We start from the raw sequence: 17,599 nt of genomic DNA, 5'->3' as shown, positions 1-17,599 counted from the left end.
ACCAGATTGCAATCTCTGAGCCAGGTCTGTGAAGTTTTGGAGCCACCAGGAATGAGGTGCTAACTTTCCTGTATTCTTCTGAAATTCAGAGAGTTAGAATGATGTAAAATTTCATGGGGGAGAAAATAAAGATCATTTTGAAACTACAGTGTGCCTAAGTGTACTGAGATTAGCAGCTATCAGGAGGACCCCATTTTCTAATCTATCTTGGGAAGATTAGGAACTCATAACACCATAGGAGAAAATAGAAACAACTGTGAAATTATCATGGAAAGTAGTTCGTAGAGGCTGGAAGATGTGGATGTTCAGAACTGGGTCAAACCCTTCTACGTCCTATTGTTAAATTTCTGAAATATGTGTCCTCTTCCCCCTTCCTCACAGAATTGAAAGAGAAAGACCTAACTTTAGGGGATCAAGGCCCTACAATCACTTTGAAGTGAAGCCATTTAGGGTTGGCTTAAAGAGCTGTAGTCATCGGGTCAAAAATCCTATGTGTGTAGATAAAATCAATGAAGGAGGCACAATGTGTCACTTGTCAAATTAACAGAGATTGATACAAACAAAAAACAAAACCAGTTTTGAAGGCATTCTTGAAAAAAGAGGCTTATATACTATCGATAACATATAAATCAATGTAATTATTTCTGTAGAACAATCAGCAATATGTGTCTGATGTTTTGACATTTACTCTGAGATGTTCACTGCTATTCTAGCTTCAGGAAGTATACAGGGAGTGGAGGCATTAACTGGGACCATTGGTAGTCACTTAAAGGTTCTTGCCTAGTACAGTGTAGGCAGTGCACGGGAAGAGGGGATCCTAACTCTTCTTTCCATTGATCACCAAGGGTGGGAAGATACCACCAGGAAAGCTGCCAAAGGCTCAGAGATACAGAATTATGAGGGCTGATCTGAATGTAGTCCTGTCACTGGCAAAACGGGCATCTCCTCAGTTTTTGCCCTTCTCAAAGGAAAAGAATTCAGTCTAGAGGTATACAGCAGTTTTAAGTAGCAAAAGTTTTATTAAGCAGAGGGAAAAGCATACTCTGAAGAAAGGATGAGAGCAGATTGTTTGGAAACCAGAAGCACGCTTGCAATAGGGTAGGGTTGAGTTTTTTAGAGTGGTGGTTCCTCCTTGTGTCCTGCATTGTCAAATTTTTTGACAGCTTTAGGTTATATAATTTTCTCCTCCTGTGCAGGTCCTCACCCATAAGCACTCAAGCGAAACCCAAGGGGGTTGGATGGGGGGCAAAAACCACAATGCTAATTTACTACAGATATGACATAATGAATCTCAGATTACCTTGAATCATCTTTTAAGTCTTGGTCCACTTGCACCAACTTGTGCTGGTGGTTTTATCTTGCTTAGTCCTGATGTGGCTGGAAATCTTGCTGTGGTCCTTGACCACAACAGGGAGGATCTCTAGGTATGTTCCAAGCACCAGTGTCCAGGTGGGAGAGAGAAAGACAAACTGTCCAGGATGGGGTGGGACCTACTCATCTGACTGGCTACCTAACAGTCCTAGAGTGCCAAGAGAGGCTAGATTCATACCAGGAGTTTTGCTTTAACCCATTACACCATGGTGAGACAGAGGATATATCTTCCTTTAAAAAAAAAAAAAAAGATCCCTTCCTTTTTCTTTTTTAATATACATGTATTTTTAAATGTTTATTTATTTTTGGCTGCGCTGTGTCTTCGTTGCTACCTGCGGGCTCTCTCTAGTTGTAGCAAGCAAACTGTTCTAGTTGCTGTGTGCAGATGTCTCACTGCATTAGCTTCTCTTGATGTGTAGTACAGACTCTAGGGCACTGGGCGGCTCATGGGCTCTAGAGCGGCAGCTTGGTAGTTGTGGCATGTGGGCTTAGTTGCTCCGTAGCATGTAGGATCTTAGTTCCCGATGGAAAAAGTGAAAGTGTTAGTTGCTCAGTCGTCTCCGACTTTTTGTGACCCTATGAATTGTAGCCTGTCAGGCTCCTCTGCCCATGGAATTCTCCAGGCAAGAATACTGGAGTGGGTTGCCATTTCCTTCTCCAGGGGATCTTCCCCACTTAGGGATCAAACCTTGTTCTCCTGCATTTCAGGCAGATTCTTTACCGTCTGAGTCACCAGGGAAGCCCAGTTCAGTTCAGTTCAGTTACTCAGTCGTGTCCGACTCTGCAACCCCATGGACTATAGCATGCCAGGCTTCCCTGTCTATCAACAACTCCCAGAGCTTGCTCAAACTCATGTCCATTGAGTCGGTGATGCCATCCATCCATCTCGTCCTCTGTTGTCTCCTTCTCTTGCCTTCAATCTTTCCCAGCATCAGGATCTTTCCCAATGAGTCAGTTCTTTGCATCAGGTGGTCAAAGTATTGGAGTTTCAGCTTCAGCATCAGTCCATCCAATGAACATTCAGGACTGATTTCCTTCAGGATTGACTGTTTGATCTCCTTGCAGTCCAAGGGACTCTCAAGAGTCTTCTCCAACACCACAGTTCAAAGGCATCAATTCTTCAGCGCTCAGCTTTCTTTATAGTCCAGTTCTCACATCCATACATGACTACTGGAAAAACCATAGCTTTGACTAGACAGACCTTTGTTGGCAAAGTAGTGTCTCTGCTTTTTAATATACTGTCTAGGTTGGTCATAGCTTTTCTTCCAAGGAGTAACCATCTTTTAATTTCATGGCTGCAGTCACCATCTGCAGTGATTTTGGAGCCCAAGAAAATAAAATCTGTCACTGTTTCCATTATTTCCCCATCTATTGGCGGTGAAGTGATGGGACCGGATGCTGTGATCTTTGTTTTCTGACTCCAGCCAGAGATCGAATCTTTGTGCCCTGCATTGGCAGGCAGATTTTTAACCACTGGACCACCAGGGAAGTCCTTGCCTTGTCTTTTATATTAAATTTTTCCCATTATTTTTATTGTGGTAAAATATACATAATAAAACTCAACATTTTAAGAGTCTGTAACTATACAGTTTGGTGGCATTGAGGACATTCACATTATTGTATAACTGTCACCACTATCCATTTCTCAAATCTTTTTGATCATCCCATACTGAAGCTCTGTACTGATTAAGCAATAACTTCACATCTTCCCTTTTCCCCAAGTCCCTGGTAACTATTGTTCCTCTTTCAGTCTTTGTTCTTTTTGCTTTTCAGTTTTAAATGCTTCTACTGAGGTATGCTCAAGCTCAGAGATTCTTTCTTCGGCCATGTCCAGTCAGGATCTCAGTTTCCCAACCAGGGATTGAGTTTGGTACACAGCAGTGAAAACATGAAATCGTAACCACTTGACTACCAGAAAACTTCCAGGAATGTCTTTATTACCCAGAAGAGGAGCACAGACATAAAGTAAATGATTGAAAGACTTGCTTACACACAGAGACTGAACTGCATGCTCATATACACGACTACAAAGAAAACCTTACCTAAAACAAATCACATAATAATAATTCCTAATAGCAAAAGACACCACAAATTTTTCAAAAACCAGCAACTTCTTATAAAAATAAATTTAAAAATATGTGCAATGTGAAAATGCTTTTCAAACTCAGGTGCAAGAAAAGTGTGAAATTTTTCTTTTTCCTAAATTCAAGTGTCTGCATCAAAATTCCAGCTCTCAAGGGTGCAGCAAAAAACTTCCCTCAGTTCTTATTTTAGGTGTCTTCCAGCTCTTTTACATAATTAGAAAACTCAAATTATCAGAATTTGTCCTAGTAAAACAGGAAGTTCAGTTTCTTTCTGTGTGTGTGTTGCCCTGATTGGCATCATCACAGTTTCTAACCCTGTTATAATTGATCTGAATATTGAAAATAGTGTTGCTTGATTCTCACATTTCAAGCAGCTAATAAATTAAAAATTTCACTTCCTGGTATGTACACAGAAAAACTGACACCAAGAACTAGAACAGATATTTGCACATCTATGTTCAAAGCAGCACTATTCACAAATGGTGGACGTGTTCACCAGTGAATGGAAGAATAAACAGTATGTGGTATGTACCTTTCAGTTCAGTCGCTCAGTCGTGTCCGACTCTTTGCGACCCCATGAATCGCAGCACGCCAGGCCTCCCTGTCCATCACCAACTCCCGGAGTTCACCCAGACTCACGTCCATCGAGTCAGTGATGCCATCCAGCCATCTCATCCTCTGTCGTCCCCTTCTCCTCTTGCCCCCAATCCCTCCCAGCATCAGAGTCTTGTCCAATGAGTCAACTCTTCGCATGAGGTGGTCAAAGTACTGGAGTTTCAGCTTTAGCATCATTCCTTCCAAAGAAACCCCAGGGCTGATCTCCTTCAGAATGGACTGGTTGGATCTCCTTTAATGGCATATTATTCAGCCTTCAAAAGCAAGGAAATTCTAACATATGCTACGGTATGGGTGAAACTTGAAGACATTACTCTAAGGGAAATAAGCCAGCACAAAAGGATAAATAATTTTTACCATAGTTAAGTAAAATGAATGTGCATTATCTCAAGGGACACCTACATAAAGAATAAATTGCAGTGGGAATTTAGAAATTGATAATGCTCACCTTATTAGTTTGGTTTTATTAAAGAGAGAGTACTAATGGGCAGAGGACAATAATCTTTTGCAATCTTAATATGCATAAAGCTAGAAATTACTGTTTTGACTTATTTTAGGGAAGTCACTGGGTAGTGACTTGATTTCTTATGCAATATTAGGTAAGAGGAACAATTTGTATAAATAATCATTGTTCTAGTTCCATGGCTCTAATTATAGAATATGTATGGATATGATCATTTATCTGGAGAAAAAGGGATATGAATACATTATGATGATTCCAGGCCTTAATTACTATACTAAACCATACTCTCATAAATATATTTATTGTATGTTGTAGAACTCCAATATACTCGAGATGAACATGGCCCAGATGAGATGGTCCAGAGCACATACCCATGCTAGTCTATGTGGAGAACTTCTTCAGCTGATGTCTAGATGGTTGGCTTTTAGAGGCAGTCATGGTGATTCTCAAAAGTTTGATGGAAACCTCATTCACTCAGATATTACAATAAAAAGCCAGGAGTTTCCATGTGAAGAATGGTATCTAAAGGCTTGATTTTCTTAGTCACTGAATGGGTTCTGTCAGCCCTGGGCCCAGGGCCTTATTGATAAGTGAGGACCTAGCTCTGAGTCTGAAGACAAGGAAGGGGATGGAAGACACGCATGGATTGGATTGAAATGCAGTGTGCAATAGTGACAGGCACTCCCGCTCCCATTCCCCTCTTCAATCCTCCTTATCCCATTTTCAGTAAGTTACGGGGAATAATCATCAAACAACAAGGAATTTTACAAAGAGAGATAGAAATTGTTACCAAAACTGGACAGATAGAATTCTTCTCTCACACTGGATCTCCAGACTTTTGGAAGTGGAATTTTCTCAGATGAAGCTACAGCTACAGGAAGGTGAGGAAAAGAAATGGTGAATGAAAGTGACGATGCCAGAAAGTTTGGAATTGTTTTGTGAACAGTGATAACTAAGCTAAAAAAAAAAAATGTGGGAGGGATAAATTGGAAAATTGGGATTGATATATACGCATTACCATAAAAAATAGATAACTAATAAGGCCCTACTGTATAACACAGGGAACTCTACTCAATACTCTGTAATGACCTTTATGGGGAAAGAATCTTAAAAGAAGTGGATATTATGTATAAGTATACAAGATTCATTTTTCTGTACACCTGAATCTAACATAACATTGTAAATCAACTATAATCCAATAACTAACTTAAAAAAAAAAAAAAAAGAAAGAAAAGAAAAAAAGCCAAAAATGTGGAAATCCATAGAAGTAGCATTGGACAATTGAAAAGTACTTTGAGGAGTTTGCTATTCTGAATATTTAGATGTTGATGCTAAGATAGGCAAGTGAAAGTCACTCAGTCGTGTCCAACTCTTTGTGACCACATGGACTATACAGTCCGCGGAATTCTCCAGGCCAGAATACTGGAGTGGGTAGCCATCCCCTTCTCCAGGGGATCTTCCCAAACCAGGGATTGAACCCAGGTCTCCCACATTGCAGGCAGATTCTTTACCAGCTTAACCACCAGGGGATGCTAAGATGGCTCCTGTTATGTCCATATCTTCAAGATCCCATGAGTATGGTGTTGCATGGAAAGAAGAAAACAACTGGAAGTTCTATAAATACAGCACTAGGAAGATGAAGTTCGTAATGTCTCAGGGCAGTCCCAATGCTTCTTCTTTTTTAAAAAATAATAATTTACTTATTTATTTGGCTTCACTAGGTTTTAGTTGCAGCTCGCAGGATCTTCGATCTCTGTGGCATGCTGAATTTTTCGTTGGGGCATTTTTATGTTTATATTTGCAGCATGTAAACTCTTAGTTTTGGCATTTAGGAGCTCATTCCATAAGGAGGAATGGAACCCTAGCCCCCTGTACTGGGAGCCTGGAGTCGTAGGCTCTGGACCACCATGGAAGTCCTTCCAACTCTTTTGATTCAAATTGTGTCACAAGGAAGATCAGTCCAAACCCAGAAACCCCACATAAACACACCAGAGACACCTAGCTACAGTGCTGCGCTTTATTACTTCTAGTGAACCAGACATTCCATGAATACAACTGTGGAGCGCACCTCGGCAACCGTTTCCTAACGGCTGCTGCTGGTCATCCTTTCCCTTCAGGCTTTCACCCTCACAACACATTCAAAACGTGCTGAACTGTAGGACTTGTTTGAAATCACATCTCAGAGCACTATATCTCAGCCCTGCCCACCTTTCTTTTGTCTGATGTAAGGAGGAAAAGGGCAGGTGGTGGATGATTAAAGCAAATGAGATCAAAATTTCCATTCTCAAATTTGCTTGTAAGGATCAGTAAGGATAAGCTTCTATCTTCTAGCTCTAACATCTTTCAGAATATACTTTAAGAACGGTAGGGGGAAGGTACTTTCCTGGTGGATGTCAACATACCAACCACAGATTCAGGGATAATTTCTCTGATATCATTTTGCCATCGACAAGTGATAAAGACCCATCCCTTCTCATAAGAAGAAGAGTATTCACAATCTGGCATCTTGATCCCACTTGTTAAAACACAATGCACTGCTTTTATGTTTTTCTGGCTCGAGTAACAAGTCCCAACTTCTTCGCCACAGGACATAAACGTGTTATGACAGATCTTTTCAATGTCCTCGTACGATGCTTGAAGAAAGAAATGTTCCTTAACACAATAAAGCCTACGGTGAATATTTTTTATCTTCATTTCATCACTACAGTATGTTGGATCATGTAATGGTCTTTTACGATCAATAATGACATGGGCTTTGAATAATTCCTTGGTAGGTGCTCTGGTAGGACTTGTACCATCTAAATGCTCTTCAAATTCTTTATCTGTTAGAGAACCATCAATTATCAGCTCGAATTGCAGTGGCTTCAGGAGCAGGAAGAGCAGAAACAGGGGCAGCATGTTGATCAGAGTCCCCATATTCCCCTGAAAGGAATACAAGAGAGAAGGAGTTATGTTCACTGTGAGGCTGTGCCTTCTGTTCCTGTGCATGGCCCATTCTACCACCTACTGCTGTTCTGAGCTCTAAGACTTTGGACAGTTTTAAAACTGACATCTCAGTCTATTTCAATACCAGGAAAATACTTACTCCAAAGTGACCTTAGAGGACCTATACTTAGTCTAGAAGACTGTGGGTAAGAGGGAAAAGTGAAGGAAGAAGGAGAGAAAAGGAGAAAGGGATGGAGAGAGACCACGGTGAAGAGAAACAGAGAGAGAAGGTAACAAGGAAGAATTGAGGAAGAGACCAAGAGAGAGATGAAGGCCAGGAGAGTAGGGTAAATGCAGACAAGAGGTCAAGAGGGCAGTGGGGCAAGAGGCAGAGAGGAGGCTCATGTGCTCTCTCCTTCTGAAGTAAAGAAGTTCTCTGAAGTTCTCTTCCTGGAGTTTAGAACTTGCCCTGGAAAGAGCTGCACATGACCACCCCACCACTTCCCCTCACTAACATCCTGCTTTTCTGAGGACCATTCTTCATCTTCTGACTTTCTCCTCTTGCTCATTTCTAAACACCAGTGCCCTTCACAAGGGATGAAGCAAGCTCCATCATGTCATGTGAGCACGAAATATGTGTGGATTGGTGTAAATACCATTACCATCACCTCATTGCCTGGAAATGTGGGCCCATGTTACAGTCTCCTCTGCCTCCTCTCCCCACTGAGAAGAACTCTTCCACTCAGGTGCATTACTGACCTTGTGAGTCTTTTTCCAATCTTTTCTTTAAAGTAGACTTCATGTTTCCTTCTCAGGTTTTTCTGTCTCTAAATTCTTCCCATCCTGTGTGCCTATCTGCCATCATGGTACCCTCATCATCAGAGACTTCACAGTCACAACTTTCCTTCCTATGTGTGCGTCTCCATGTCTATTCACCCCACTGGAGGAGCACTAATATTTACCCAATATTTGTCATATACATGAGGAAGTATATTTGTCACACAAATATGGGAAACTGGGTAGATGCCTCATATTTTTCAAGAATTCTACGGCTTTAAAATGAAATGGAAATATTAGTTTGGCACCTACTTCTGAGACATGTCATTATAATGTTTTCTGCTAATTATGTTAAGGATTTTAAGAAAAGCATTCCTTAAGGGAGCCTGGGCAGTAGTGACCTGTGGCCCAGAAAACAGACCCAAGTGCTAAACATCAGGATGCAGTTTACTATAGTGGAAAGTGTCATCATTCATAGAGGACTCCTGGGTCTATTGATCATTTTTTATTTCTATTTCAAATCTGACTGTTAAGCATTAACTCTCCTAAGAGGCTTTCTTCCCAGGGAAAGGCAAGTACTTTCGGTACACTAGGGGCCAGCTTCTTGACCTATCTTTGCCCATGGCCTCCTTGCCTCATTGAGTCCTTTTGTAACAGGAGGGAAAGGGGCAGGGCACAACTTTTGAAAGAATGACATAGCCCAAGGACACAACATAAACCAATTAGAATCAAATGGGACCAAGATGGCAGACAAGACTAGACCTTGATCTTCAATCAACAAGTGAAATGACACACCCAGAGGTGCCAGGACAGTTTCAAAGCACTGTCAAAAGACCAAGGAGTGGGCTGGTGGCCAGAATCCTGGAAATCTCCACCCCTTCCCCAAAACAGTTGGAATAATCCTCCTACTCATTAGCATATGAAATTACCCAGCCTATAAAAACTAATCATGCCACATTTCACAGCCTCACTTGCCCTCTGTGATGGCCCACATTCTGTCTGTGGAGTATGCTTCTCTCTGAATCGTGATAGTGCATAAATCCATTTCTTACCTATCACTTTTGTCTCTCACTGAATTCTTTCTGGGATGAGACATCAAGAATCTGAACTTCTTTAGGCCCTGAAACCAGGTACCGTGGTTTTTGGCTAGGTTTGAGTCCCAGCCACGTGGGTTCAAGCCCCAAACTGGGTTTTGGCTGGGTTTGAGTCCCAGAACATGAGTTCAAGTCCCAGTCTGAGGTAAACGGTTTCATTTGTATCATCAATACTTCAGAGAGTGGATGTGTTAAGGACTGGGCTGGAGAGATCCTGATACTGAGAATATTCACCTCCCCTAAGAGTGTCAGAGCTTGGAGTAGGAAAACAGAAAAGCAAGGTTGAACAGCTGAGATAAGTATATTTTTGAGGTTGCCATTAAGTAAAAATAAAAATCATAAATAACAATGGCTAAGATCACGGGCAATTATGTGCCAAGCACTAAGTTAAGCACTCTACATCCTCCTCCTCCTGGTCATCATCAGCCAAGCAAGCTTATGATAAAGACATTCTTTTTAATATTGTTTTTGTTTTGATTGTATTTAGGATCTCTTTGTGAAGTGTTGTTGTCTGAAATCTTACTTTAGGTCTGGCAGAATCTTTTGTTTGTTTTTTGTTTTGCTTTTTAATTTTTATTTTTTTAACACCAAAAACATTTTGTATTGGGGTATAGCCAATTAACAATGCAGTGATAGTTTCAGGTAAAAAGCAAATGAACTTAGCCATATATACACAGAGGGCTTCCCTCATAGCTCAGTCGGTAAAATTTGCTCAGAATTTGCCTGCAAAGCAGGAGACTCAGGTTTGATTCCTGGGTTGGGAAGATCCCCTGGAGAAGGAAATGGCAACCCACTCCAGTATTCTTGCCTGGAGAATCCCATAGGCAGAGGAGCCTGGCAGGCCCCAGTCCATGGGGTTGCAAGAGTCGGAAACAACTTAGCAACTAAACCAACACCACCACCACCGTTCTTCCCCAAACACCCCTCCCATCCAGGCTGGCACATAACATTGAACAGAGTCCCATGTGCTATACAACAGGTCTTTATTGGTTACCCATTTAAAATATAGCAGTGTGTACATGTAGGTCTGGCAGAATCTTGGTTCAAGCCCTTGTGACAAGTCAGCCTGATTTCCACATTTCTGTTCTTCAGTGCTGTTCTATGGCTTCTTTCGGTCTAGTTTCCTTACCTGATGCTAGAGTGTACCTCCTTCCCTAGGCTATCTTTGTAATCCTATAAGAGACTGCCAGAAACAGACAGACCACCAAAGTGACAAGTACCAAAATAATTTCTGAGCCACTAGAGAGCTGTCTATGGAGTCACACAGAGTCAGACACGACTGTAGTGACTTAGCAGCAGAGAGCTGTTAAGAAAAAAAACAGATCCACTTTCCACAAAGCCTAGCTGTGCTGCTGCAGGACAGTTTAATGTTTTTTGTTTTTTTTTTAACTCCACTGTTCTCTTGCTAGAAGAGAAGTCCTTCACTGGGACAACCTGAGTGATTTTCTAATATTGATAACCCAGAAACCCTGACCAAGGTGGAGATGGATATTAATATTTGACTCCAGGGTGGATCCAGTTTGTAGACATGTGAATAGACAAGTGGTGCTACAATCAGGTCGATTTGGGGACACACATCACAAAGTGGAGAGAAGAGGAAATCTGAAGATGGGAAATCAGAGAATGGGCCAAGAAACAACTGATCCTAAGTGTTGATGTGGGAGAGGGCGCTCTGTGTGTGAGCACGTTCAGAAGCCGTTCCTCACACCCTCTCTCATCAGCCTCCTTAAGATGTCCCTTCAGCACAGTGATCCCATTGGGACAAAACAGGGACTTCTGCACACATTCCCAGAAAGGAGACCCTGGAGTCTCTGTGCCATCTTGGGCTGGAGAGAGCAGGACAGGGTGAACATGGGCAGCAGAGTTGAGGCTCCTCTAGCACCAGGGCCAGGATAGCACTTCATTTTGTATATCCTCTAAGCTCTTTATCCTTTGTTTATGAATTCATGCTGTGGTTTCAGGCTTCTTAAAATCTTTGCTCACCCCCACGTATATGCATTTTCACTCACTCTATTTATTTCTTTATGGATTTTTAAAAATTTAAACCTTTCATCCATCTGGAATTTATTTTTAAGTACAATGGGAGGTGGGTTTTTTTTCACATGGTTTCTATGTAATCTCAGCACCAATTCTTCAGGGAATAATGTTTATTGTCTCATCTCTAAAAGTTACCTATGTGTTTAATAATTCTTTTTTTCTGAATATATTGTATTTTGAGACTATGTTTGCTATTCATGTGCCAACTATAACTTATTATCTTACTATCATTATCAACTTTTACTTATTATCATTAATAAAGAATGTTAATATGTAATGAAGCAATCCACATTCATTCCTCTTCTTATTCAAAAACTTAGTGCAGGGACACAGCAGAAAGTAAATTAGTGGCAGATTAGGGCTGAAGGTAGGAATAGAGATTAACTATCAATGGTCAGAGAAAGACACAGACAGACAGACAAGGATGAAGACAAAGATAGAGACAGAGAGCACAGAATAGACAGTGTGACGTACACTCATGTAATGTTTCTTAAGTTTTCTTCTGGTAACCTCACACTGCAAAATCACTTTACTTCCTGTGTAATATATACTCAATGGTTTTTCATCCTACCTGATTAATCAGGATCTCTGTGAATGGACCCAGAAATTTGCACTTTAAACAAATTCATGAGGTGATACTCAATCCACTAGAGTTTGAGAATCAATTTCTTACTCTACATAAAAGTGTACTTATTATGAAGAAAACATCCTCCTAAAGTGGCAAAAGTGTTAGGCTTTTTCAGTAAATGTTTCTGGATAGGGATTGAGATGAATTCCTTTCACCTTTTGGCTGATGTGAATTATGCTGCTTTGAACATGGGTGTACAAACAGCTGGTTAGGTCTCACTTTTCCTCTTTGCTTTTAAACTTGCTTGGGAGTGTTAAAGAAGCTTAGGTTTATAGACTGGGAAGGGCCTGAGAGAGGCTGTCTATCTAGAGTGTCTCCTCCTAAAATGTGGGTACTGAGTCCCAGATCAGGACTCTTTATCCAAAATATTTTTAAAAATTGAAATGAGTCAAAATTTCCTTAGGTACCTAAATATATATCTCCTAGGGATTATTCAGTGGTGTTTTCAATGTAAATCACTTTAAGAAGAAAAACAGGATTTGTAAATAGAATTTAATATGAGGCATTAATAGACAGTCATCACATAATAATTATATAGCCCCAAACACAGAAGAGAAAAACTAAATTTGCATCTTTCAAACTGGTAATTATTATACTTTCAACCTCATTGCTGGTGAGAGGGTGATAAGGGGGGAAAATCCTATATTCTGGTGACAGTGAAAACTTTGACAAGTGTAATAAAAATTTTTTTAATCTGTTACTTTCCCCCCATTTTAATAGCTAGAATTCTAAGTATCATAATTTAGATAGCAATGTGGACAGCAAGTTTTATTGCATAGGAACAAAAAGTTCAACTTTGAAAACATAAATGTCAGTGAATTTAGGGAAAGTTTATATTACCTTGGATATGTTCATGGACATGACAAAAATGCCACTACAATCATAACTATAAGAGCTAATATTTGAGATAATCAGTGTTCAATATTCATTGAATCATATATTCTTAGAATGGATTACTTCCCAGAATATACAAATATTTTAATCAATAAAATTTTACTGATGCAGAATATTCATAATATAGCACTGGGAATGTCTGGTTACAAGTGGCAGGAGTGTGGCTGTTCAAGATGGTGGAGTAGGACATGCGCTCATCTCCTCCTGTGAGAGCACCAAAATTGCAACTAGCTGTTGGACAGTCATTGACAGGAGGATGCTGGAACACCAAAAAAAGATACCCCAGGTCCAAAGACGAAGAAGAAGCTGCAGCCAGATGGTAGGAGGGGTGCAATATGATAAAATCAAATCCCATAACAGCCAGGTGACTGATCCACAAACTGGGAAACAATAATACCAAAGTTCTGTTGTGAAGGTTCTGAGCCCCATGTCAGGCTTCCCAGTTTGGGGATCCGACAAAGAGACTGGGGATCTGACAAAGAGACTGGGGATCCCCAGGGAATCTGGCCTTCAAGGTCAGCAGGATTTGATTACATGACTTCCACAGAACTGGGGGAAACAGAGACGCCAGTCTTGGAGGGCACAAAATAAATCTTAGGAGCACCAAGACCCAGAGGAAAGGAGCAGTAACTCCACAGGAGGGTAGAACCAAAACTACCTGCTGATGTTGGAGGGCCTCCTGGGGAGGTGTGGGATGACAGGGGCTCAACACGGGGACAGGGGCCCTGGCAGCAGCAGGCCAGGAAGGTCCCCCTTGGTATAAACCCTCTTGGAGGTCGCCATTAACCCTACCACAGAGCCTCAGGCCAAACAACTACCAGGGAGGGAGTGATACCCCACCCATTAGTAGATAATTGGATAAAGCTTTACTGAGCAAGGCCCTGCCCACAAGAGCAAGACCCAGTTTTTCCCATTACCAGTCCCTCCCATCAGGAAGCTTATACAGGCTGCTTAGCCTCCTCCATCAGAGGGCAGACAGAAGAAGCAAAAAGCACAGTCCCACAGCAACTAAAATGAAAACCACATTACAGAAAATTAACCATGATGAAAAGAAGAAAGTTATGTCCCAGATATAACTGGGACACAGTTGGGAAAACAGTGGAAAAGATTCAAGAAATGTTTATCAAAGACTTACAAGAACTAAAGAACAAGCAAATAAAGATGAATAATACACTAGAAGGAATCAATAGCAGAATAGCTGAGGCAGAAGAACAGATAAATGACCTGGAGGACAGAATGGTGGAAATCACTGCCACAGAACAGAATATAGAAAAAAAGAATGAAAAGAAACGAGATAACCTAAGAGACCTCTGGGACATTAAACACACCAAACGTTCACATTATAGGGGTCCCAGAAGGAGACAAGAGAAAAGACCTGAGAAAATATTCGAAGAGATAATAGCTAAAAACTTCCTTAACATGGGAAAGGAACTAGTCAACCAAGTCCAGGAAGCATAGAGAATCCCAGGCAGGATAAACCCAAGGAGGAACACACTGAGATGCGTAGTAATCAAACTGACAAAAATTAAAAACAAAGATAAAATATTAAAAGCAACAAGGGGAAAACAAAAAACAGCATACAAGGAAACTCCTATTAGCTGATTTCTCAACAGAAACTCTACCAGCCAGAAGGGAATGGCAGGATATATTTTAAATGATGAAAGGGAAGAACGTGCAACCAAGAATACTACTGAGTAAGACTCTTGCTCAGATTTGCTGGAGAAATCAAAAGCTTTCCAGACAAGCAAAAGTTAAGAGAATCCAGCACCACCAAACCAGCTTTACAACAAATGCTAAAGGAACTTCTCTAGGCAGGATACACAGAGAAGGAAAAAACCTACACAAGATAAACCCAAAACAATTAAGAAAACTGTAATAGGATCATGCTAAGTTGCTTCAGTCGTGTCTGACTCTGTGCGACCCCATAGACGGCAGCCCACCAGGCTCCGCCGTCCCTGGGATATCAATAATTACCCTAAATGTAAATGGATTAAATGCAACAACCAAAAGACATAGACCAGATGGGAGGATGAAAATATGTGCATGTACGCACTTCCACTTAGCACATCATTCTGTTTGACCCCCCAAATTGTATGTAATTATTTTATATTGTTAGGTTAATTACGTTCCCATCATAGCTTGCAATTGTTATTACTTTTTATTTTTGTCTGGATATAGATCGTGAAAACTGATAAACATTTTTTCCTATTGTGATTATGTAACTACTACTCAATACCATTGTATCATAATTGATCAACAGAAAAATAATAGAACTCTGTATCACCAAAACTACAATTTAACAGAAAAACCTGTAATCACTTTTTAAAATCCAGATGCATATCAGAATTATCTTGAAGTTTTTTGAAAAATACAAATGCCCAGGTGTTACTTTTTTTTCTCCAGAGCTCCAGATAAGTGTCTAATGAGCAGTCATGTTTAAAGACAACTGGACTATATGATGATCTTTTACTTTTATCTAATTTATTTCACTTTTTCTATTTCATATTCAGTGCTCCCATTTCATTTAGTTGATGTTTTATAATTTCTCCAACTTTTTAAAAAATTAATTTATTTTAATTGGAGGCTAATTACTTTACAATATTGTGGTGATTTTTGCCATACATTCACATGAATCAGCCAGGGGTGTTCATGTGTCCCCCATCCTGAACCCCTCTCCCACCTCCCTCCCCATCCCATCCTTCTGGGTCATCCCAGTGCACCAGCCCTGAGCACCCTGTCTCATGCATCGAACCTGGACTAGTGATCTATTTCACATATGGCAATATACATGTTTCAATGCTATTCTCTCAAATCATCCTACCCTCGCTTTCTCCTACGGAGTCCAAAAGTCTATTCTTTACATCTGTGTCTCTTTTGCTGTCTCGTATATAAGGTCATCATTACCATCTTTCTAAATTCCATATATATGCATTAAAATACTATATTGGTGTTTTTATTTCTGACTTACTTCATTCTGTATAATATGCTCCAGTTTCATCCACCTCATTAGAGCTGATTCAAATGCATTCTTTTTATAGCTGAGTAATATTCCATTCTGTATATGTACCACAGCTTTCTTATCCATTCATCTGCTGATGGACATCTAGGTTGCTTCAATGTCCTGACTATTGTAAACAGTGCTGTGATGAACATTGGGGTACACATGTCTCTTTCTTTCTTTTTTTTTTTTTTTGTAATTTATTTATTTCAATTGGAGGTTAATTACTTTACAATATTGTAGTGATTTTTGCCATATATTGATATGAATCCGCCATGGGTGTACATGTGTCCCCATCCTGAACCCTCCCTCCCACCTCCCTCCCCATCCCATCCCTCTGGGTCGTCCCAGTGCACCAGCCCTGAGCACCCTGTCTCATGCATCGAACCTGGACTGGCAATCTGTTTCACATATGATAATATACATGTTTCAGTGCTATTCTCTCAAATCATAACTCTTTTTTTAAATGTTCTTTCTCAAGCCTTTATGAAGACTAGTAGAAAAGCTTTTGTATACATATATATAAATAATACGTACAATATATACTTTAGAAAACTTATAAATTTTTGCCTAACTAAAAATTTTATGACATTTTGATTCCACTTGTTTGACTTACTATGAACACAAGGCCAGATTTCTAATTTAAAAAATAGATATGCAATGACCAACAAGGTTTACTGTATAGCACAGGGAACTATAGTCAATATCTTGGAATAACTTACAGTAGAAAATAATTTTAAAAATAATATATGTGTATATGTATAACTGAGTCGTCTTGCTGTGCACCTGAAACATTTTAAGTCAACTATGCTTCAATAAAATATATATATTAAGAGAGGAAAAAAAAAAACCAGTGACAGGAGTGCCAGGAGGACCTGTACTGACTCACAGAAACAGATGTCTGAGACACACAGTAGGATGAAGAAATCCAATCCTTCACGCTTTGTTTTCTCTCTCATTCCACTCTGCTTTCTATGCTAGCTCCATGCACAGGCAGGGCCTCTCCACAGACTAGCAGAGACAGTTATCCAACATAACAAATATCTTTTCTGATTGGCCTCATTTCTGTCACGTGCATAAATCCATGAACGTGAACGCCCTGATTGGTCCACCTGAAGCTCAGGTCCGCCTCTAAGAAGAAAAGGCAAAACCCCAAGTTAAAACCCGAGTAGAATCGCAGTTGCTGACAGAAAGGCTGTTCCCCTACAAGGCAAACAAAGCAATGGACACCAAATACAAAAGTAGCAAATGTCCATTTGAAAAAAGCAGGGAAAAAATCAAAACACAGAAGATATCTGCAACGCGGTCCCAAATAATGTTTGAAATAAAGATTACATGGTGAGGGAGGGGAAGCCCTAAACATAACCTTATTCAACTGCTCTTTCTGAAGGGTTAATTTCTTATAGTGATCTTGAAAGCTGTCAATTTCTCAAAATTAAAATAATTCTGAGGAAGCGTCATTGAGGAAATGTATCTTTAAAAGCTGGTTTGAGCATGTTATCCAATATTAAGTGCCAATTTCTCAGAATGCCACATTCTCGTATCAGCGAACTCCTACCCTTTATCAGCATCGGGTAATGTCAACTCCTCAGTTTGGATAGTTAAACACAAGAGAGAGTCTAAACACTTAGTCCTTACAATTAGACTTACCTTTGTGAGTAAACCCCAGAGTATTTCTCTATTAAATTTGGAAGAAAAATCTCACCTTAAGCA

At 40.2% G+C, this 17,599-nt stretch overlaps 1 long non-coding RNA gene across 1 annotated transcript; it reads right to left on the bottom strand.

Annotated features, from left to right (window-relative positions):
* Positions 1 to 6,536: 6,536 nt before the first annotated feature.
* On the bottom strand, positions 6,537 to 17,080 carry LOC112448429 (uncharacterized). The gene is made up of 2 exons (XR_003036796.2): positions 16,776 to 17,080; positions 6,537 to 7,455 (listed from the first exon to the last, which is right to left on the bottom strand). It is a non-coding gene; the product is annotated as an uncharacterized lncRNA (long non-coding RNA).
* Between the last annotated feature and the right edge of the window lie 519 nt (positions 17,081 to 17,599).

Source organism: Bos taurus, chromosome 10, assembly GCF_002263795.3.
Source record: "Bos taurus isolate L1 Dominette 01449 registration number 42190680 breed Hereford chromosome 10, ARS-UCD2.0, whole genome shotgun sequence".
Taxonomy (NCBI): Eukaryota; Metazoa; Chordata; class Mammalia; order Artiodactyla; family Bovidae; genus Bos; species Bos taurus.
This window is presented reverse-complemented; position numbering and strand designations above follow the sequence as displayed.